A 14,847-nucleotide genomic window follows, 5' to 3' on the forward strand; every position below is an offset into this window, starting at 1 on the left:
ACTCTCTCACAGGCCTGAACATTTCCAGAATGACTTTAAGAGATTATATAAATATATATATTATAAAATATAAATTGAAGAAAAACAGTGTGAAGAATACCATGTGGAAAAAATGTTGTGGGTTTTTATTTTTGTTTCTTTGTTGCTGTTGTTGTTGTTATTTTATTCATGGATCCTCACATTCCTTTACATAATGAACTGCAGTATTTTTCTGCTCTAAAGACACAAGTCCAGGGGAGATGACAATGGTCCCATAGCTTGATGATGCAGCGACTTGAACCAGTGTTGTGGGGCCCCTCTGACACTTAATGAGATCCTGGCTTCACACTGTAGGGCGGGCTTTACTCTGGTGCTTTGACTACATCCTCTGCTCCCATTTCTCCACCTACATTATCCGATAAAACACAGCATGTCCTACGACGTTTACTGACCCTGTATAGACCAATGGCAGCATTACACTCCCTGTGGCAAACAATCAGATGTAAAAATGTAAATCATTTTTCAAAGTATTAAAAATGCGGTGACCATGAACTCAGAATGGTCTTGCCAGAATTTTGAATACTTTAAATTATTTTTTTTCTGTCACTATTTTTTAATGTAAAAAAGGCATCAAAGATCTTTCAGAATAGTTGTCACATTTCCCTCATTTTCCAGTCATGTCCATGTCCATGCATGATCGTCCTTTGCTCTTTTTTTTTTTTTTTTTTTGCACTATAACCTCAGCTTATCTGATTTATTGGGTACATTCACATAAAATTGAGTTTAATTAGCCTACCAAGTTTAAGCATAAGTTTAAAATATTTATGTTTAAGGTGTAAAAACTCAAAGCAGACAGACAGACGGACAGATGTGTTTTTGTGTGAGCATCTAGGAAGTAAAACTGATGCTTCTTGTTTTTGAAGACATTGTAAGTCATAGCTCTTTGGCTACATGAACAAATCCTTTCAACTTGCATGGGATATACGTCATTCAGCTACTTAGTCATACCACTAGATGCCTACACAGTTTAGAAAGCTGTACGCAGTTGAGCGAACCAACTGTAAATTAGCTTAACAATTGCCTTACAAACCTGTTTTTTCGACTTATAAATTCATGCCTGTTCAATGAAATTAATTGCCTTTACAAACACATACTCATCACATCAAACTCTTCATAGGGACTGAAAGGAAATACTGATTCAGTTTGCTTTTTGGAAAATATTTTGTGAATGTACTTTTAACTACATTTGCCAAAGACTTAGTTTGATATTTAATATTTTATTTACAGTATATGTATGCATAAGTAAAGCAGTATTATCTTTTGAATAAGTAGTCAACACTGAACATGTATGTCGTGACTTTTCAACAGGCGAACAACATGATGCATATGACTGTAATGAAAAAGGTGAAATTCAGTGACTCAATATTCCAACAGTTGCAACAAATGCTGCTTTGTAGAATGATTTGTGAATAATGTGAAGACAATTCTTCTCTGTAAATAATATCACACACACCATTGCAGTATCATACTAATGTACTGGCTCCCTTTGTAGATATACAAACTGAAAAAAAACATGCATTACATTTGTGTCTTAATGTAATGTTGTGCTCTGAGGAAAAGCACAACTGCTATATAACCTGTGGCTACGTCAGTAGCAGGTTTCAGTTGCTAACATCACATAGGCTGTCTTTGTCATTTTATTTTATTTTCATGATATTGTCATGATGATGTTTTATGTCACTATGCAATGAGTTAAATGGCTTTCTGTATCATCTTTTGTTGTTGGGCTCCGAACAAGTAACCCCCGTGAAAAACAGCATAAAAGTTAAGACGTACAAAAGACCTCCAGTGTGAAATGGTTTCTCTCTAGTTTCACTTTTGTTCCACAAAATTCCCTTAAATCCAGACGTGATCAAACTGAAGTCCTTGGCAACAATCAAAGATATTGTCCTGTTTGCTGTTAGTAGATGTTGTGATCATTATGTTAATCCAAATTACAGTCATCTGTGCCTCCATGTATAGAAACACATCCACACTTATTCCCAGTCACCCATCTCTCCCCCCTCTCTCCACTCTACTCTTTTTCTCACTCCCTCAACGCTCTCAAACCCGCTACCAATACAATTCTTTAGCGTAAGGCATCCAAGGTGAAGTTTACTTTAATTCTATACAAGCAAATACATCCTCTGGTACCAGGGTTAACCGTCATTGCCGAGGGCACCAGATATCGGAGAAACAGACTGCAGCCCTGCTCTGCAGGAGAAGCTATCCTCTACAAATTGCACATGGGATTTGCCTATTTCTGTCTACACATAGCTCGACATACCTGAAGATGAACCACTGGCACACAGTGCAAGCCACGTCATTCAGGCGAAGTCGTTGCTTTAGGAAGCGGAGCACCTCTGAGGGAATGGGTCTTCTGCTGTTGTAAAGATGATACAGGAGATGTGTCATGGACATAAAAAGGATTTCTGATGAAAATCTATACAGAAAGCCTTGTGGCCTCAATCATTGTTCTGTTTCAGTTCTGTTCCAATTCTTTTTGTGCACATGAGAAATAAATTCTTTTATATGTCAGTCGTTGACTCGGCGTCCCCTCATTATTAACCCCATAAGAAAATGATTCAGAGTTCAAGGTTCCCGGAGAGCACTGCTGCTGCTGGTGTATTGACGTTTGGTTTTATGAACAGTCGGGACCGCAGAAGGCACTCATATGGGTAACAGCTCTAAAATATGAAATACACAATAGCTACATAACATATTGTTTATGTGTATCTGTGTGTGGATGTTTGCAGAAATCATACACATTATGATTCCTGTTAAAAGTAGCCTAAGTCTACAATAAAATGAACAACTGCATTATGTTAACGCATGCATGTGCAGGACAGAGGGAGGGAAAGAGAAAAGAGAAGGGTGAAAGAAGAGGGTAAAACAAGAAAGAAGGGCAGTTGGGAAGGCAGGAGAGCATTGCCCCAGCTCCTGACTCCAGTATATTTAATGATGCATTGGTTTCATCCTGCTATACCACACTGCTGCTGTTGCCTCACTTCCTCCCTGCACTCTCTACTCTGAAACACACGAACCCCAGCCAGTTGTAATTCAATTTCTCTGCTTCCTCTGCCTATTGTTTATTTCATGGATCCCCTGTGAAGCATCAAAAGCTGCTGTTTCTGTCAGCCCCTAACTGTCCTATGTGTTTGTCATTCAGGCCTTGTTAAAAGATAAAACACACACACACACATACACACACACACTAAAGCTCTCCCTTCTCCCAGCTGAGAATTCCCAGTGGTAAAATTATTCCATTTAGATGGGAACTTTTTTGTCACTACCCTGTCTAAATTGGCATATCTGGCTCTCTCGTAGAAACCAATAAACTGTGAACCCGGATGCATCTGTCAGTCAAGCTCATCTTTACTTTAGCGGGCCAGATGACAACAACAGGAGAAGAGACATACACACACACCAGCAGAACGGGGCACACTGATTGGCTCTCATCAGTTAGGCATTACGAAAAGCACCTGTCATCCTGGGGGCTTCTCAAAACCCGCACAGAGAGGCCCTGCCACGGGGGCCAATGGGCCTCGTGCAAGATGTACTCAAACACTTCACCCTCATTGTCAACTTGGTGTGGTGATGCCCTACAGCTAGGCCTCTTTGGCATGATTCATGTCTGTCACTGATAATATATACAGCGAAATAAGCCAATTTTAAAGAGCTGGTAGCTGGACACAGTCTGAAGCAACATATTGCATATGCTTTTTTATTTCATTTTTTGATAACCCTGACTACTTGAGCATTCAGAAAGTACTGAACTCAAATGCTATTTATTTTGAGGTATTTCCAATTACTTATGAGTCCACTACATCTATCTGACAGCTGCATTCACTAGTTACTTTACAGATTGAGATTTTCCATTAAAAAAATATTGGAAAAGCTTATAAAATACAACACTCAGATGGTTTTAATTAAATCACTGTTTAAGGCCCAATTTCCCAGTATTTCACAAAAAGCAAAGAGTAAAGAAAAACACAAATCCAAATTTGTGCCGTACAATTCTTCTTTCCCAGATTTATCTTGTGACCTTTTAGACTGGGAATCACTGGGCTTAACTATTAAACAGCGCATGAAGTACTTCAAATTAGCTGCACCAGGACCAGCTACAGCAGTAACATGGTACTTGAGCTGATGCTTTAATATTAACAATCTAATAATGTAATTTATATTTATCTGTCACATCAGTTACATTTGATCCTTAAAGTACATTTTGCTGTAGTGCACTTTTCAATGCAGAACTTTTACTTGTAATGGAGTATTTTTACACTGTTGAACTGGTTGTTTACATGAGTAAATGTTTTAGGTACTTCTTCCACCAGTGGCCAACAGGGTGTTTCCTTGAAAACAAAAAACAGATAAACCCTGATGTTCTACAGTGTAAACACCTAGAATTCAATATATAATCGTTACCCATTGTGTAAACATCTATGATCCAAGACTTCACGAATCTCAAGGTGCCATACGAGCGCGGTATTGTTCAGAGACGAGGAATGGTGGTGGTCTCGCAGTGACGTCCTGTCATCTGCCTGCATGGGAGCCTGTCATCAGCCTCATCATGTGGCTGTCATAGTTGATGCTGGTGAGGGGAGAGGCCAACCCTGCTGTGTCAATCAACAAGCCCTCATTAGAAGCGGCTTTAATTAGTGGCTGCACGGGTGCAGTATTGTTCACAACGCCGCCTTCGTTAACTCTGTTAATCCCAAATGGATTTGGGTTGGGAAGAGGCTGCAGTACAGTGGCCCAGTGGTATAATGTGAAGCGACTTTATGGAGGAAAAGAGTTATTTCTAATGTTGTTTCTGCCTTGACATTAAATATATTTTACTTAAATACATATAAAAGTGTCCCAGCAACTGCGTTTATCATCATCCTGGTCCTGATAGAAGGCTTTGAAAATTAAAACGTGAAAACGTTCTCATGAAAATAAATCATCATCTCATCCTAAGATTATCTCAGTGTGGCAGGGGAGTCAGAGAGTTCAAGCTCGGTCTCTGATGATCCTGATCCTGACAGAACGATGATTATGAGGTTATTTTCACTGTCGGCGGGTGAGACCATCCAGGCGACAAGAACATGACTTTGTGATGTTTGTAATGAGTGAGCATTGATTGACTCAACACAGCCTAAAGAGGTTTCCTCCATGTTCAAGCTCAAAGGATGCTGGGGCTCTGAGCGCATCCTGTACTGCAGTATAGTTCGCAATTAGAATAATGAGCAGTCGGAGAGCTGTCTGGAGAAATGCAATTGCTGCGTTTCTCAACCCAGGCCTCATCTGCCAACTATATGCTATTATACCATTCCCATCCCAGTTAGATCAGTCACCAGCGCAGAGCAATTTCCCTTCAGGAGCTAAATTATCGTTTTGAATGGCCATTGTGCGACACATTGTGTAATTAAGCACTAAATATGCCTCGCTACCTGATTATGTCACTCTCCAAAAGAGCTGAGGAGCTGTGGGGCGAGGAGTGCACTCCTGTGTTTGTGCGGACACATCAAGTGGTGGGGAGGGGATTCAGTGTTGGGGAGGAAGTGTGCGAGGGCATAACAAAAGGCCAAAATGGGTAAAATGGGGTAGCACTGACCTGCGTGCCCCCTTCAAGCTGAGAGAGGGTCTTCAGCCTGACAGAAGCCCGGCCTGAGGGGTGTGAGGGTGAGGGGGGTGGGGTTGGTTTGTTTGAGTCCCAACTGTTTTGGTAAAACAGTTCAACAAGAGCATCCAGCCCCGTGCAGCTCCAGTAGGACATAGGAAGAAGAAGAGACGAGGCAAAGCGGGGAGAAAGAAAAGTGGGAGGCCACAATCACCAACCCCCACCACCTCTGACTGCCTTCCCACACCGCCCCAGCCCCCCACCCCCTACACACACACATACACTACGCACATTCACACACTACCCCGACGCCTCCACCTCCTCCCCTACCCAACACCCAGTCACTGTCAGGCCAAACACATGATGAATTGCCCTGTCAACAGAATTCATTCAGGGACCAATTAATTCAGCTGAAATGAACTAGAGCCATCAGTCGCTGAAAAACTCAGTGCAAAGAGAGCAAAGTAGCCCCACTTCAGAAAACGAGGAAGCGAGGGAGGGAACGAGGGAGAGAGGGGTGAGAGCCGAGCAGAGACGAGAGGGCAAGCAAAAGAGAGAGGGAGAAAGAAAGGAAGAGGGAGAGAGAGCGTGGTGGAAGTTAGTCTGACAGAAATTGGTCATTTAATGCTTTAGCGCACTGGAGACAGCCCCTGTCATAGACGAAGGCATGGCAGGGGCTCCCCTGGTATTTTATTTATTAATTATCCTATGCAGCGAGGGGCCTTTAACTGTCTCAGTCCAGCCCCGTCAGCCCGACTCCCTGTCATTTTCTCTCCACAAACAGATCCTTTAACACCGTGCTCCAGGTTAATGGAGACAAAGCCAATATCCAACCAACCTTGCCTTCTCCCCCAAATACAGTATTCATCTGTACCTTATCCAGGTAATTATGTCTCAGACGATCTCCTGAATATGTCGTTGGGATGCTAATAAACCACTTTAGAGCTGGCATGCAGAACATGTCTGACCTTTTCAACTCACTGCTTCATGGTGGCTTCGCCTCCCAAGGAGGGCAGCAATTATTTACACCTTATTGGGAACTGAATGTCATTGGGAATAAACACAGTCCCAAATAATTTAATGATGGCTGCATTTATTATTCAGGAAATAGCCCAAACAAACTCATGCTTACTCCCTTATCATTGACTGATATGTAACATGATTCAATGTGAAATCTTTGTTGATAAAAGACATGCTTTGCCTGCACCTGCCTGCTTACCTGTCATATATTTGTCACCTCAAATGCTCCATCTCTGTTTCCTTAACAATGTTGACAAAATTCAGCAGAAGTGTGCTTGCCAGGAGCTGTTTTGTTGGTAGTGACAAATTAGCACTGTGAAGGGCGATATCAACACCAGCTAATTAAGGTGTCGTGTGATTTTGGGCTCCAGATCAAGAATCTGCTGATTCATCCCACGGGTGATTATGATGTCCATATGGTCAACGTACAGCGAGCTACACTGGGAAATACTATCGGCCCACTGCAGCGCCGGCTTTGCCAAAAGTTTGCTCTTGCCTTTTGTGGCGGTGTTGGGTGGTGCTCATCAAGGCTCTGAATTATTAACGGCATCTTTTCTTTAAGCCCGGGATCCTCTAGTGGAAAACACGGGATGAGGGGCAGCTGGGAGGCTGCCTGCGACTGACTGCCACTCTTCTCTGACATCAGGAAGTGAAATTCAACGCTGTTTCCACTGTCGTTCATTGATGGGCTTGTGTACCTTGAATGCCCCCTTCTTAGTGTCACCTGGTTTTAAGGAATTATCACACCTCATGCAACATAAAGGTGATTTTAGGATAGAAGTTCTATGGTTTCAGTGTCAGATATTATTTATATCTTGACAATCATTAAAAATATAAATATTCCTCACTGTTAACTTACATTTCTTGTGGCCAAATGATGAGTAATTACAAATAAACTCAATTCTTTCCTGTTCTCTCCTTCTCATTCCTCTCCATCTAGTCTTTTACTGTAGTGCTAAGCACAGTGAAATTACACCTAATAGACAACAGTGGCATACAAGCCAAGTGAACCTGACAAATGGAACAGAAAAGCTAACAGAGAAGAAAGAGGTGCTTAGACCAACTGTCACAGGTAAAGTGCTTTCCTGATTTCTGTTTACTCACCCTGCTTGAAACTTGACTTGTTTTCCTGCAGCTTACTGAAGAGATTCTGTCTGTGAGTCAGCGTGTCTCGCGAGCAAAAACACTCATTTAGCATCACATTTGGAGGGTGGAAATAGTTACCAAGTGCAGCTTTTGAGAGCATAATAACATGGTCACCGAAAGGAAAGAATCGTTGTTGTTATTTAACTGAAAAGGCATCATGTTTTGTACTTAAGGACTTCTTGATTCAGCCAAAGGCCAGCTTTTCAACAGCTACTGTTGCTCATCCATACTACTACTGCAGTGCACAACACAGAAATTCTTCTATTCTATAAAGCATGAGGAGGAGTCGAAGGACGGGAGTGAAACCTACAGAAAGAAACTGCATATGAGCAAGAGGAGATGTGCTGTAGAATATAATTAATTAAATGAGACTAATTAGGAACATGAGAGCAGGTGCCAGGCTATGAGCTGACAGGGAAGACAGCGAGACAACATGCCAGCACAAAAAAAGAAAAGCACAGTCACACACACACACACACATGCAAGAGCACAAGCAAATACACACACACACACGCACACGTACACACACAAACACACAGCTGCGGTTATGAGGGTGTATCGTGACAGGCATGGGGACAAAACAACTTTCTGCGTTTTGTCATGTGAAACCCCGCAGGAATACTCCTGACAGGAAGCAGAGACCCAGGCACCATGGGGGTCTCCTGCCTTTGTCTCACACACATTCTCTTTATTATTTTGTTCTGCAATGGTGGAAGGAAGTTTGCACAAGCCAAAGATTTCTCTCCCCTAATTATTTCAGCACTTGCTCAAGACTGCAAGCTGTGTAAATTCACAGGCTTCTTTTTCCTCCTCTCAGAGCCCTTAAAATGCTCTTCAGTCTAGAGCTGCTTCAACAGGGTACATTTAGAAATGTCTGCAGACACTGATTGGGAAAAGTCTACATTTAATGTAGGAATAAATACTCTTAACTAGAACACAATGAATATTTTCCTGTAGAAAAACAATTATATAAAATCAAATTATTTTAATACTCAAAATCATTGAGAACAACATTAATCAAGATCTAACAAAACTTTTTTTGTTTGTTTGTTTGTTTTTCATCCTAACCTTAACCCCTTTCTCAAAAGCTAAATTGATGCAGCAGTAATGTCATTGTTATTCGCCAAAAACAGAGCTTTGTGTCATTGTATTTACTAGGCATGATGACATAATTAGAATTTTGTGTAGGGTATAGAAGTGCTAAAATGATTAGTTGGTTGACAGAAAAATTATTACCAATTACTTTTGATTAATTTTTCAAGCAAAAATGTCACATATTCATTGATTCCTGCCTCTGAAATGTGCTGTTTCTCCTGTATTTTACATAATTGTAAATTGAATCTCTTGGGTTTTGAATTGCTGATATTTCATGCAGTAAACAATGAAAAAAATGATCAGCTAGTGCTAGTATCAACTAGTCAGTAATGAAACTAACCTTTCCTTTTGGCCCAAAAATTAAGTACAACACATCAAATTAATGTTAGTGCTAGACTGTTTTCTTTACCACTATATTCTTTCAGAGAGGAGTAAAAATCAACCAAGAAGCCATCGCCATGCAGAGGTGAAAGGAACTTGTACTTGCTCTTATTGCCTGGTCTTGACAATGAGGTTTAGCACTTCTTTGCACTTGCACTTCTTCTTTGCCCCAGCCAACAAAAAACTCAACATGCTGCTCACAATGCCTCAAACTCAACTTGTTCTCAGGTCTACATAGTCTGTAAGCCTCTACACTTTACTGGAAAATAAGGGTCCATTAACCATTTTCTACTGTATAACTTCCCATGAACTAAATCATTCAATTTCCAAAAAAAAAAAAAACAAACAACTAACTAACATGCACAGATTAGAAACATGGCATGCGATCACAATGATGAAGCTCTCTGCAAAAGGACAGTTCCCCTTTTTTTTCTTATCAGAGTTAATAATAGCACAAAATGTAGTTGTTCTAGCTTGAGTGAGACAAAGGGGGAGAAATCATTTTGACGAAGAACTTCATAAAACCTCAGACCTTTCTACAGTCAATCACAGTCAAACACCAAGCATCTATACCTAACTTTCTTCCTATTACACACACAACACAACAGCATTTAGAGGGCTACGTGGTCCTGCAGCAAAGACTCTGCGAAGCGGACAGCTCAATATCTAGCCTTAGTGTGGCTTGTCAATGCAACACCAAACTCAAGACAGAGGGAGATGGGGGGTTGGTGTGGGTAAGGCTTTTTTAATTATCTGTGGTTGGGTTGGACTGTGCATCATCATTAGAGAGACTAAATAGCAGTGGTCACTGACTCAGGTAGTGGTAAACGGCACAATTAACAAGCTGAGGAGGGAGAACTGTATTCAATTTGAAAGCCTTCTCTCCTAATCCATCTCCAGTGATCAGCAGTGCTGCTGAGCTACGCCCTTTTACATTCAATTACATTAATCAGGTTATTACCCAGCAAAAAGTCAACATTTTAATCAAGAGCTGGCAAAGTAGGGCAGGACATTATACCTAGACAGGGCTAAGTGACAGTCAGAAGAGGGGAGTGATGATACTCTACTGAAGGTAATCTCATGGAAAATGGCACAGCATGGGAAGGTTTGTAAGCTGTGGGTGCACATATTTTGTAATTGATCTGATTTTAAAATGCTCCATTTTTGTCAGCGTTCACCTGAATGTATCTGTCATCATGACTACATTTGTACAAGTCTGAATTAATCTCATCTTTTAGCGGGAACTTCATGAATGTGTACAGCACACGTCAAGAATTCAGGCACTTTTTTTTTTTTTTTTTTACGCCTCTAGGCTGCAAATCCTCTTGGATATAATCCTTGCAGGAGTGTTGTTAGCACAGCAGGTGTGTAAGAAATGTAAAAACACAGCTGCAGGGTTCACATCCCAATAACTATCCTGATAGTCTCAAAATCCTTTGACACGCTCTTTATGGAAACTCTGGAAATACATTCTCTAACACAAGCCATTATTCATACATACAGATGAACAACTTGTCTAAATGTATGTAGAGCTACCCACTGTGGTCCGGTGGTGGATTATTTCATTCACAGCAGAAAAAAGCCAATTTATATGAATATGTGCTTACTTCACAACCAGTTCAAGTTGACTTTGCTGACTGATTGCTGACTGCACACACAAAGTGAATCTAATTTAGTAGAACCTCTGGCTAAGCAGTAGTTTCTCGCCCATTTTCTCCCACTAACAGGGAAGAAATCAATTCTCAGGGCATCTATGACATTCAGGAGATGCTTGTCTTGTTTTTAGTTGTTTTTTTTTTTTGTTGTTTTTGTTTTTGGTTGTTCTTTTTGCATTTCAGCTTGTTAGGAGTTCTGTGATGGCTGACCCTGGGATTGGGTTCTGATTAATGGAGGAAAATTCTTGTTGTCCACAACCATAATGAGAGAAGACAGAGGTGAGAACAGCTCAATAGGAGAGATAACCACTCTTTGATCCAAACGGTCATGCAGAACCTAGACTCGCTGCATCGTCAGAAAGTGGACTGTTGAGCTCCTCGCTTTTGAATCTCTCATCATAAACTCTGAGAAGGGAGGAACACGCTTTGAGATAGATACGTTTGTTTCACTAATTATCATGTAAAATGAAACCAATTTGAGGCGAAGTTTGTCTGTTGTTAATAATACAGTTTGCAAATGATAGCAAACTGTCTGCCCTTTGAGCGTATTGTTTCCAGATCACAGCCTGCAGACTATTGCAATATAATAATTGACTTCTTACACTCAGTTACACAAAACCAGCAGCCCAGCGATGCAGCATCTTCACACATTTTCAAAATATTAAACTGTCTAAGTTCCATTTCTGAATCCCCGCTAACAAGACCCATCTCAACTTAAGATGTCTTGTTAAATTGAGACCTTGTTCCCCAGTGGACTTAAATGTAAAACATATCTCTACCCTTGACAAGCAATGTTAATCCATTTAGTGTAACGAACTAACATGTCCCTAATTAAAATATGCCTTTTAATGATACATACTGACATCCTGGAAAACACTGTCACGCTTCCCTCCTTTAATACAGGAATATGCTAATTGCTTCAGTAACACTGGTGTTCAAATCCCAGGGCTACCTCCACATCCTGAGGGAGTAAGTGTGTTGGGGCTTTGCAAACCTCTGTTAAAAAAAGGGGGCCCCCTTTAACCATGCTGTTTCTTGAGGATTGTTTTTGACCGGCAGAAAAATGTTCAAGAGCTTCAGGGACTGACACTGTTGATTTCCACTCATTTATGGACATTCAATTCACCACACTCCTTCAGTCCACTACCACCACCACCACACCTATAGATGCTGGAGGGCAGATAGAGAACATCAAGCTTCCACTCCATCCCATGGCAGCTCATTTAAAACAAATCAGGCTGATTGCTGAGTTGCTGCGCTCACCAGGCCCAGGTGATAGAGCAATTAAAGCCCTCTAATTCTTCAGTTCGGAAAGGGCCAGTAGGTAATTAACTATATATAATGAAATCCTTTTGTTGCCTCTTAGTTTTTTCAGCATTTAATTTTTGTTTCCTGATGTGTGAGGCTGTTTGTTTGATGGGCAGTAAGGGACAGGTTCATGTGGGTGGGGTCTGCAGCCCTCTGTGGCAGGGACCCCGGATGAGAGCAGGGCTTTAGTTAATGGGCTCTCTCTGGACAGATGAGGTCCATTAGGAGGTTAATTTAAAAATGAATAGAGGACATAGAGATAGAAAAAGAGAGCACAGACCACACAGTTCACGGAAACAGCGAAATATAACATCAGATATTTATTTTACCGTGGAGCAACGTTGCTAATTAAGCACGTGATAATTCAATAGCCGCGGATTCAAAGCACCCATTTGAGCAGACTCTCACAAATGACCAAATGAAAACAAGGAAGCCTGCTCCAAGACCAAGCACAACTGAACCCCTATCACTTCCCATCCATGAGGCCATTTCTTAAACATTGAGGCATTGTTCAGATGCATGGACTGCAGCCCCTGCCTTCCAATTTCCATTTCTTTCCCCCCTGCAGAAAGGCTGAATCTGATCCGGACCCATTGGTGTGTGGATAATGAAGGGGTTACCAGGAGCTGGGAGAGGCCCAGTAATTCCCCGCACCGGGGGACTGGGTTTTTGGGTGGGGTTTGGATGAGTACCCCTGCTCCGTGATGCATGCACTCATGTGAGCTTGTGACAGCCTTTACCCAAATCCAAGGCCAGACATAGGAGCTGCATGTATTATATAGAGATACAGTACAGAACCCAGCTTCAAACATTTTATTACTGCAGAAATGGTATTTTCCATACAAATGGAGCTCATGCTGTATACATTAGTATTTGTATTACTTTGATCTTCTGTATATATTTGAAAGGATTGTAACAAAAAAAAATCATTGCATGTATTCCAGTTACGGAGCAGCGTTTGGCAATATGTGTCGCAGGATGGATTTGTCTGTGTCCGATGACTCAAACAAACTGATAACAACGTAAATGTGAGATTCAAATTAAAGAGTCCTTTACATATCGCACTGAGTTCATCGTCATCTTTTTTCAGTAGACGTGGGAGTAACCCAGCTCAACCTAAGGTCACAGAAATTAGCATATCATCTGGCAAAATGGTTAGCCAATGTGTGGGCGTCTCCCTGAGGGGGGTCACCTTAAACATCAGTATTAAGGCACCAAGAGACCTCCACACACTCCAGGGTTAAGTATCTCCACTTCATTATGGTAAAGATGTGAACAACTACCCAACCTAGCAACGCTGTCGATAGACATTGAGTCCTGGCTCTATCCAGCCTGACTCGCCCTCTCTCTCAGGACCCGGCATGAGCCTCCATTCATCATCTGAATACTCCAGCCCCAAATCATTGCTGATCATTATAGTAACAGAGAGAGCCCCGATGATAGGCCGTGATTGTTAGATCACAGGGATCTGAGGAGTGATCCATCATGCTGGGTGGCACGCTAACACCTCTGTGTGATGGGGTTCACCTCAGGGGTCAGGGCCAGGTCAGCCAGAAGAGAGGCTCTCCACAGAGAATACTTCTAACATTCCCAGTTACCTCCCAAAGTGCAAGGTAACTAAAATCATTTCCCCATTTCATTAGTCTTGCTGCATTAACAGTAATTAACAACATATAGATTTTTCAATAAGTTCAGATATTAATAGCAAATCCTGGGACAAACTGAATCCTTTACTATCAATTGTACATCAGAACTACGCTCTCTCTGCTTCACAATGCAAGATGAGCCACTGACCCCATCCGACTTGTTTCTCAGAACTGGTGCAACACAACACAGTAACCTGAGGCTATGTGTTGTCATCCAAATGAGATAAGTTTATTTTCCCTGGACCAGCATTTGTTCCATCAGCCTGTAGGGTCGCAGACCACACTAGGAAGCAGTGGGGAGTCCTCCTCAGCACCTGCAGCTCTAGCGAGGTGGCCCGCTAGCGAGGAAAGGCTTTGGCCGCTGCCCAAATATCTGCCTGCACCTTCTGTGCAAACGCACCAGCCTTAGGAAACCAGGAGGCAGCAATATTGTGGAACAAATGTCCTCTAATCTCAGCCTGCTGGTCTGGGGTCCTGGGTGGGGCCTCCTCGTTGTCCCATCCAAAAACTCTGTCTTATTGCTCTTAAAGCCTGATTCTGAATGGTGGTCAGTGAGTAAGCAGGACACACCTACAGAGGTGTGACAACAGCATCAGGACCCACCAGCACTACCTGCATGGGACCTTTTATAGCAACCTGTCAATAATGAAGCATCAATGATCTGTAAGCACTGAAATACATAGTTATGATATCATGGTATCATAACAGTAGCAATACAGTGCAATTAAAAATAGATCAAATTATATACACTAATTCATATTCTCCCATTGTGTTTACACTAAATATGTTCAGAAAATATGCATACAACCTGAAGGCTTAAAAAAAACCTGCACAGTGGGTTTTCATGTCTACATTCACCCTGACAAAGAGATGCCTGCTGGGTAAGCAAAGCCGCACACAGTGTCTTCAGGAGTGTTACAATGAGATTTCTTTGTAGAGCTCTGGCTAATTTCTCATGTATTATTAACATGTT

General features: G+C 41.6%; 1 long non-coding RNA gene across 3 annotated transcripts in view; it reads right to left on the reverse strand.

Annotated features, from left to right (window-relative positions):
- The window catches only part of LOC108880381 (uncharacterized), a 61,252-nt gene that overhangs the window by 18,717 nt on the left and 27,688 nt on the right, over positions 1 to 14,847 (reverse strand). For all 3 annotated transcript variants that reach the window (XR_001960472.2, XR_007814846.1, XR_007814847.1), the window contains exon 3: positions 2,306 to 2,401. This is a non-coding gene — a long non-coding RNA (uncharacterized LOC108880381). The remainder of the gene's footprint in view (positions 1 to 2,305; positions 2,402 to 14,847) is intronic.

Source organism: Lates calcarifer, linkage group LG16_LG22, assembly GCF_001640805.2.
Source record: "Lates calcarifer isolate ASB-BC8 linkage group LG16_LG22, TLL_Latcal_v3, whole genome shotgun sequence".
NCBI classification, from domain to species: Eukaryota; Metazoa; Chordata; class Actinopteri; family Centropomidae; genus Lates; species Lates calcarifer.